The sequence below is a fragment of the Eutrema salsugineum genome, unplaced genomic scaffold, assembly GCF_000478725.1.
Source record: "Eutrema salsugineum unplaced genomic scaffold, Eutsalg1_0 scaffold_15, whole genome shotgun sequence".
Classification (NCBI taxonomy): Eukaryota; Viridiplantae; Streptophyta; class Magnoliopsida; order Brassicales; family Brassicaceae; genus Eutrema; species Eutrema salsugineum.
Genome location: NW_006256867.1, coordinates 1,636,850 through 1,647,291, shown reverse-complemented (window position 1 = coordinate 1,647,291; position 10,442 = coordinate 1,636,850).

Sequence of the window (10,442 nt, the reverse complement as noted above, 5' to 3'; positions counted from 1 at the left end):
CTATAAGATGTGCTGGACAATTTCTATAATTAAATTTCTGTAAAATTAAGCAATATGATTATGTGTTACATTTTTCTATATTTTTTTCAATGAAACAGATATTATATCGCATCTTGAGATAAATTTCCTATTTTATAAAAGTAATACTAAAATTTAACATTAAAGTAATCTATATTGATCATATAGTTATCATTATCAAAGAGCACATGCGTATTGGATAAAAATATAGGACTAACTGAGTGACATTCTTACCTCATTCATCAAATTAAGGGATCTCGTGTGAATCGTTCAAATGGTAACTGTAAAGGAAATCACCTTTAACAAATATATATTAGGTAATGTTCAAAAAAAAAAACAAATATATATTAGGATAGGTGTATTAAATATGTTATTAGAGTCTAAAAAGAATTGTTTGAGACATGAGGATCAAAGACTGTTGACAAAAAACAAAATCTATGTAAACTAAGGAAGATATTTAATGGATTTATTCAGAAAATAAAAATAAAAAGAGAGGAAAGAAGAAGTGAAAGAAAAAGTGGCAGAAAGATGTTAGAAGAAGGAACATATTAATTGCGTTTTGAACAAAGCTAAAGCTACGAGTCTGTGTGTCCCATGTGACGTTTCGTTCAACTTAACTTTAAAATTATTCCCCCTCAATTTTTTTCTTTTTCTTTTTTCGTCTACAAAGTATGAAAGTATATAGCTATATGTTAGTGTTTTGACAGCACCTGTATCAAGTGAGAATAGATCTTAATCTTCTTAACAAAAAAAAATAATAGATCTTAAAAACTTCATAATTTCTAATAAATAGGATGAAAGCACTGATTATATTGTAAATTTCTTTAATAAAAAATAAGAATATTTGAGAATGCAGCTTGTCCAATTTGTTAAAAATAAACTTTTCAAGTTTCTTTACAATGAAAGTATAGAACAATTTAATTCATTAACGTGGCATGTAACTATAAAATGGATTTAAGCACTAAATTTAGTCACAAATAAGTGATTTGTAACTTACTAATTTATCAGTTATAAAATACATGTCATTTTAGATTAATATTATTGCTTTTAAATAAATCCATTTTATGATTTCAATATAACTTTTGATATAAATAAATATATCATCTGCTTTCTATCAAAAATTCATAAAAAATAAAAATAATATATTTTTTTGGTATGATAAAATAAAAATAAAAATAATATATTGTAGTATAATATATAATTCCAAGAATCAATATTATTTTGTAAGAGTAGAATATTTAAAAATAATAATTAATTCGTAAGAAAAATATCAAAAAAACTTAATTTGAAAACACTGTCTATATAGTAATTTTAAAAATCACTCTTCAAAAATACTCCTACATTCGCCATGATAACATGAACTTAAAAAATACTCTGACAACAACATGAATTTCAATTCTAAACTAGATTCTAACCTGTGCGTCCGCACGAAAATTTTTCATTTTTTATTTTTAATATAATTTTTTTAATATAATTTATTGTTTTTATTTTTTTAATTCAAAATTTTTGTTATTATGTTTTAAATTTGAATAATATAAATTTATATATTAGTAGAACAAGAATATGAGTTAATTAAGTATATATTGATCTATAATGCTAATTATGAACTTTATTATTATGTAAATTTAGATTTACACATAAACAATCTATACATCTATGAATTAGCTAACCCGTCTGTTTAGGTATCTCAAATTATTTTTTAATATCTTATATGTTTTGATAAACTAACCTGTATAAGATTGTTATTATAAATGTATAATTTTAACTTGCTTTATCATATTATTGTAAAATATAAATATTTACCAATATTAAATTTGATTATGATAAACAATATAATAAAATATTTGTTTACCATTTGTACTATTAAAAAAATATTATTTAAATTCATAATTTTAAATTAAATATATCCTGTATTTAAGGAATTCTAAAGTAATTAAAATTATTATCTAATTTTGTAATACAATTTATTAATAATTTTATTGAATTTTAAATTTAAATTAAATATAATCTATATTTAAGGAAATCTAACAATATCTAAATTAGTAACCAATTTTCGAAATTAATTATAATATAAATAAAATGTTATAAAAAATTTTTTAATGTATTTGAAAACAGGTACTAAAATTGCTTCTGTTTTAATAGAATAGATACATAATTATCGATAAATGTTACTCTCATTGCGAGATAGAAATCACATGAACAAGTACATTAAACACACATGTGTTAAACATAAACACACGTGCAGAATAATTGACAAGAAAATAATTGAACTTTGAAACCGGACGACTCTGAAAATTAATATTAGACACATCATTGTTTTGGGTCATTTCGTCCCGACAACGAAAACGACTGAACAGAAATGTCTTAATACTCCTCCTGCCAAATTCAACGTAATATTCACCGAACTCAATCCAATTATATTATTGTACTATTAGAGAAATAGTTACGTGTACGTATATATACACACTAGATATTAACCCACAATGGAGTAATGTTTTTTTAATTGTTTTTAAATTTTCAATTATTTTTTTGGTTAAATTAAAATTGGTAACAAAAATTATTTGACAAAAATATAAATAAATAAAATTGATGACAATTAGATAACAATACATATATAAATACTACACAACCAATATTTACTTGTATATATTCATCGAATAAAATTTTGGGATAGTTTTGTTATGCGGTTTAATTATTAATAGTTTTTAAATGTGAAAGTAATATGATGTTAATTAATATATATATATATATTTATATATTTACTAACATTTATTAGAATATACATATATATATATATATATATTTCATAAAATAAGAATTTAATTGTGAATATTTTATTAGAGATCAAACTATTATTTTTACTTAATGAATTTTATAATATGTGCTAATAATGATTATATATAGGATTATTAAAGTGGACAAATCCGCCTACTTAATATATTTTACAATTTACTAAACTATTTTTTCGACCAACCTATAAAAAATATAATTTTATATTTTAAAAATATATTTCAGTTATTTTTATAAAAATAATTGAATTGATTTTTAAAATGATACTAATTAGTTATGAATACAAATGGAAAATATTGCAAAAGTTTAAACAGATTTTTTCATATATATATAGATTGATTTTTATTTGATATAATAAAATATATTTTAATATTTTAATAAATAAAAAAAAAACTAAATACATTTTTGATTTATATCCATTTATATTTAAAACAAATCTGTGAGCTTTATATTTAACTATCTCTTATAGATGAATATTAATTGAACTTTCTATATTTATAAAGTTTATTTATGTAACTTATAAATAAATATTTATTTATGTAAAATATTTTATAATATCTTATAAATAAAGGTTCATTTATAAAAATGTCTACTTAAATAATAATATAGAGATACTAAAAAAACGTTTACGTGTATATACACACTAATTTCATATTTTTCAAAAAAATATCTAGAATACTAACTTCAATTTTTGCAACGAAATAATAGGCCCAAATAATAGTGCAAAAGAGGCAGGATTAGATGAAACGAAAGGAATAAGAACAAAGGTACAGCCGTATAGATGAATTCAAATTACAAACCATCTTTCAACATTTCAGCCATGCTAGTAATGTGCTATCTACGTATTCAGCCTCGGATCCATTGTTGTTCGAATCCATGCTAGTAATTCTATCTAGAAGATTTTATCAGTTTTAATTTCCTTTGTTTTCAAATTTTATTGTATTATGGTAAGAGTTTTGATAACTCTTTCCATTGGATGTAATCCCATTTTTTCTTTTTTAAAGAAAAAAAATTACATATTGATTTTGTACAAGTTTTTTCCACTTATTTTCTGCTGCATATGATCATTTATCATAATTTGTTTGGCATTATATATGAACACAAAATATATTTTCCAAATAACAAAATTGTTTTAAAAGCAATTAGTTCTAATCGTCAGTTTAACATACTAATTGAATTGGAATATAGATTCCATATCACGGAGGCCGAATTTCATATTTTTATCATATTTTTTTGGCATGCAAAAACAAAATTATATATCAACAGTCAACACAAAATGTGTTTTCCAAATAACAAAAATTGTTTTAAAAATAATTTAAAAACAATTAATTCTAGTCGTCAGTTTAACATATTAATTGAATTGGAATATAGATTCCATATCACGGACCCATTGGAATATGTCCCCTTCTATAAAGTAATGGATTAAACTTGATTAAAACCCACCACCATGTTTTTCAATGCTAGGACTTTTCGTGGATATACCCAATTATTAATCAATAAAATACACACACTTGAACCTACCTTATCGTAAAGTGGTTTCGTATACGTATTTTGCAAAATGCCATGTATATAATTAGAGATACGTATAGTAAGACAATTAAAACATGTCGTGGAGATGAGAATCTACTGTTTTTAGTAACTCTATATACAGATAAATCACACCTTCAAGACTTTAAAGTTGTTGGTAGCCTGGTTTTCTTACTCAATCAACAAATTAAGCGACAATATAGATCTAATTAGCAGCAGATATATTTTTAATGGAAAATTCGTATAACCATAATATATAAATTTCGTACTTATTTGAGGTTATAAATTCTAGTATGTTGCAAGTTATGTTAAAATTGGTTAGCTAACCGAAGCTTTAATCAATGAAATAGACGACTTTATTTTGGCTAGGTATCGGGTTGATTGGCAGACCTCTGATGAATTGCTTGGCGATTAATCAATTAGATAGACAGTTAACTTTAGATATGTAATGATTAATTGAATAATAATGACTACATTTTTATTTAAATATCACTTTTTATTAGACTAAAAATTTAATACACATACTTCTACAGTAAAAATTGTAAATAAAACAAAATAGAAAACTTCGGCTTATTTTTAACAACAAAAGATCTTAAAAGCTTTCAAGCAAAAAACAGAAAATATAACTTGATGAGATCAAAATGAATATTTTGAACAAACAATATAGCGGAGAGTAAACTAGAATTAACATTTCATTTTCAAGAATGATTTTATAAGAATAAAAACAAAGAATTGCTAATTCATTGGTTTGTATGTTTCTTTGGTCTAGCGGGATTGACTATAACTTCACTTCAGTGGATCTTTTAACCTGTCTCGTCACCTTGTCTGTATTTTTGACTTTATTAGTCTTTTTACCATTTACTTACTGAATATATTTCTCAGTACTGGAAACTTACCCCCATAAGATGTTTATAAATTATATGATATTTTATCATTAGTTTGTATACTGTCTAAATGATTATTTTAATAAAATTTATAATGTATTAGAATATGATATACTGTATGAAGAAAAAAATCATAATAATTTTTTCTGTATAAATCCATGCACTATTTACATATAATAACTTTTCTTATCAGATGTTGAAACTTGAAACTAGCTGCAGGAAAAGTGTAACAAAAAGCACAGTCATACAATTGAAGTCATTGTGTTAATTTCGTCATTCGGCAACTAAAAAAATTAGTTGAAGTATATATTTTTAGGACAGGAAGTAAAGCAGTATAAATTAGTATGTTCTTCGTCGTTGGTGCTCGTCTGTTGGAAATCAGGATTTGGTTCATCTCTTCTAAATGATTGGTCAAAATCCTAAAACATTCTTCAACAAAAGTCTTGAGAACATTTTTTTTTTCTTTTTCCGATTTATTTTAACTACTTAAAAGAAAGATTCATCACATGCTAATCTACACGACATGTTTCCCTTCTTTTATTTTATACATAGACAACTTGACTAGTGGCTGATGGATATTGTGGCCACCCCCACACAAAAAAGTAAGCAGACACATCTTATAAAGACTTTTTTTACACACGATCATTGTTTTTGTTAATGCAAACACACATAAAAGCAACTTTCTCGTTGAAACAGATAGTAAAGTTTCCTGTTTGTTAATACAAACACATTAAATTTTATTTTGTTAATACAAGCACAAATTAAGTATGTTCTTAAAAACAGACATTGTCGTTTTTCCACGATTTAGGGTGTTTGGTTAATATCGATATAAATACACAAACTAACTGGTTGATGATTTTTATATGGATCTTGGATCTTGGTCAGTGTTCGAATCTTCTTGTTGTGATTTCAATAATAGTATGTGAATGCATTATTAACAAGAACATCTGGTTTTCTATAAATTCGAATGTTAGTTTGGGATTAGGTCAAAAATTTCCAATTATTTATATAAATATATAGATACATATATTTTTATTTGTCACAAGCGCACATCAAACTTCAAAGTTCACATCCAAAGGAAAAAGTAACGGTAATAGAAAGACAGCAGTAAAGAAATAACATTGACAGTGTTTGCCTATAAACCCATCACACTTTTGTCTTTTCTATTACAATGTTCAGTCTTTTCTATGCATATGCAAAGCTAAATATGATTACAATTTTTAAATAACAAGGGTCTCGAATTTTCTTTGGCTAAAGACTATGGTCCCGAAATCAAAATTATTAAAATTGGAGTTCTCCTAAATTTGGAAGTTTTTTTTACAGCAATGTGGAAGTTCTTATAGTAGCAAATCAATGCAAATTAATTGTTTATATATACGTGTGTATATGTGTGTGTGTTGTTATAGGATCGTAAGGGTGGGAAAGTTTACGAGATGGGTGTAACTTCCATGCATCAGGTTTATCTATTGATGTATGGTGTTTTTCATAGTTTTAACAAAGACCTTTTAAGAGTTCGACCAAAAATTAATTACCCCTTTAGAGTTTACAGTGTATTTGTAAGTAATTTTCAAAATCTTTCAAATACAAAGGTGATAATAGATAGAATTTGGATCGAAAACGCTTAAGAAAATGAAAGGATGTTTGTAGCCGTTGAAACAAACATTTTAAAAAAACAATACAAATAAATTCAGCTTGACTTAGGAACTTTTTCTAACACCATTTATCTGCAGTTCGGATATACTGTGTATAAATATAAAAGTTCAAAAATAATTGTAGAAATATGTATTCAAAATATATAGAAAAGTTACCTAACTAGTATCTGTTTGTTCCTATAAGTACACGAGGTCAATTCGGTAAAATGTCGTTGAAAAGGATTCGGGTTCTTGTTAAATTGAGTCGAGTTCGATGTGATATGGACGAACGAGGTCTTTTGATCGAGGTGAAAGTATAGAGTTTTGTATTCGTAAGTATTGAGTTCTTAGTCTTTATTTCAGATTACAGATCCCGTAATAAATGAAGTTACATGGCTATTTATAGTAGTGAGATTATGTTACATTTCGGTCAGGGTAGGTCGAACGGTCGGGTAGGTAGACTTGACCGACCGTCTATCTAAATATCGTGATGTGGCGAGCTGCTCCAACCGTATTGACGTGGTGAGCTGCTCCTATTGTCCACGAAGCCCATCTTCGAAATGACCTCGTCTCGACTCGTTGAACGGGCTCTTAACGATCCTTGACTTCGTCGAGCCTTGCCAAATCGTTAATGGGCCTAGTCAAAATTATAAAAAAGGGGCTGTGCTCAGCCCACCTATAACAATTGTCCCCCCCCCCAGCCCGTTGATGGAGATGTTACATCGATATTCGACGTCTTGCCTTGATGACTTCTCGATTGACATCTTATGGTCGAGGTCGATGGCGAGGCGTATTGAGACGAGGTAACACTTAGCAAAATCGAAGAATTATGTGTAAATGTCGGCTTGAAAAATGAAGAGACACGCGTTATGAGTTGACTCCCTTGGAAGCGCGTAGAATCCACATTTAATTTAATTATTGGGACGCGTCCGGGTAATCATTACTCTCCTTGGTAACTGCTACCTCTTCCTCTATATATTCCGCTCACTTTCTCTTTTTCTCATTTTATTCTCCGTTGATAAAAGGTAACTTTGCTCTTCCTTCTTTTTAGAATTTTTTTCTCTCTCTCTAAAATTCATCTTCTCCGTCGTCTCCGTTTTTCTTTTTACGGTTTAATTTCTCCGATCATTGTGTTTTTCTGATTACGTTCTGACGTAGCGTGATGGCTTTGGGAAAGCAACGTATCAAATCGAGCTTAGAGTCTGATTCTAGATCTGAACAGGAAGTTTCGGGGAACGAAAGCTCCTCACCTGTGGTATCTTCGAGATCCGAAACTCAATCGTATCGAGAAAAATCGCCGCTAGCCGATGATCGAGTTCGCCCCGATGGTGCGTTTCCGCAAGGTGAAGATTCGAGTCCTCAATTGGTCGATCTCGAAGAAGATTCCCGTGATGGGGATGCCGCGGAACAGGTCGAGGATGGTGTCGATGATAGTGGCGAGGAGGAGGAAGATAACCAGGCCAAACCTCGCAGGAAGGGTTCCAAGCACAAGGGGAACATCAAGAATCGCTTGGTGAATATCAGGTCTCGGATGACGGTTCAACGCCTCGAAGAGATGCGGGCGCTTTGTGGTTTTTGCTGCGAGCTTAGGTCGCCGGGTCCTGATGATTGTCCATGGCGAGCTCCGGAAGGCTGGGTTACGCTGTATGAAGGTTGGTTTAGCCTTTGTCACCTTTGGGTCCCTTTGCCGAGGTTGTTGACGGACTATGTTGATCGACGAGGTATCGCCTTCTCGCAGATCCTTCCGGCGGGGATTCAGTTTATGGTCGCGGCTCTTCTTTTTGGGAGCGAAGTCGAGGTTAACGTCGACAACGCTTCTTCGAGGAGATGACTACTGTCCAAAGGAACAACTCGATCCCGGGTACCTACACGATTAAAGCTGGAAGGAACTGTTCTTTCGTTTATCTTGTCAACAAAACGTCGAATTGGGAGGCGTCTTTCTTTTATGCCAAAGTCGACGAGTCGCTGGTCGTCGACACGACTAGAAACTTTAGAAGCGAGTGGAGCAGAAGCATTGGTAGATCGTCAGCTCGATCAATCTTTTGGTTTTCCTTCATCTCTTACTTACAACTCAATTTTTTGCAGATCGAAACGTTAACCTCGACGCATACCCAGAGAACTACTTCGAGAATCTCCAAAAACTCAGATTTTGTGGAATTCAGAAGTGGCCTGACATTCATCGCCGGAGAGTCGAAGCCGCTATCACCCACATTACAAACGGTAGGTAAATTGTTGTCGATGTTCCCGCGTTTGTCGTCTTGGTCTAAAAACAGTTATGTTTCAGCTAGTTGGGAAAGAGAAAATCTTCCAAGGGAGAGATCGACTGAGATGGCTCCAATCCAAGTAAACGCGCAGCCTCACCGCAAGGTTAAGGCTAAGAAAAATGGAAGCCAATTTCAACGCCTTTCTGGTTCTCGATCAGAACATTCGGATCAGATGCCGACGGTTCAGGAGGATGCCGAGGTCGTTCCTCAACAAGATGTGAACCTCGCGTCTATTGCTGAAGGTGAGGTCGAGACTCAGGTCACTAAACATGATCCCAAACTCAATACGGGGAATCAAGAGGAACCTTGCCAGACAAACGATGAAGTCGATGAAGCCACAAAATCGGCGAGGAGAGAGGAGAAGAACCAGAGGAAGAAAAACAAGAAACGAAAAGAGAATAAGGAGGAAGCTGAGGCTGCTCGTCTTGCGCAGCAGGTAAAGGATAAGGTCGCCAATGCTAAGGCGAAAGGAAAAAGGAAGAAGCCATCAGGAGAAGACAATGATGGTGATCAAGTCGATAGCGAGGAGGTGAGCAAACGGATGAAGTTGCTCCATCTAATGGTGAGAAAGTCATGGAGATTGACTGGAGCTTTTTGTTCGAGTACCCTGAGTCGAGCGAGCCTTTTGTCAACAATATCGATAATTGTGCTGAGCTCTTCGGGATGATAAGGGAATCTACCACTGAAGTCCCTATGGGCACTGATGGTGTCTTCAAAGATATGGCAAGCTTCGCCTTTAAGGTATGTCCGGAATCTTTAGTCAAAATTTATGTTGTGGTCTGAATGTTCGTAAGCTCGACTTAGATGATTCCCTTTACTCTTGCTCAGTTCATTGTGAGTTGCAACCGCCCAAGGAGCCAATACATGCGCTGGCTCCAAAATGCCTTACTCGACTGAAGAAGGACAAAGATATGATCGAAACAGAGTTGAGAGCCGAACTCGAATGCCGATCTCGAAGAAGGTGACCTGCTTCCACCGTTTCCTGAGACCCCAAGTGGTGGCTCGCATGGCAACGAAACTGAGCATCAAGAAAATCTCGAAGGCGATGTTCAGTTTAAGGAATAAATCTTTTTATTTTTACTTTGTTGTACTTTGTTCTCCTTGTCTCTTGTCTTTTTGAACTCGTTTGTAACATTTCCCATCCTGTTTTTTTTTAATGAAAATTATTTCTTCAAGTAACAGCTCGCTCAAAAACTTCCATTGTTTTAAACCATAATTGCGAGGTAAAACTTGGCCTAATAGAGCAATAGATGCAAGGTAAAACTCGGCTCAAATAGTACAATAGATGCAAGGTAAAACTCAGCTTAATAGAACAATAGATGCGAGAT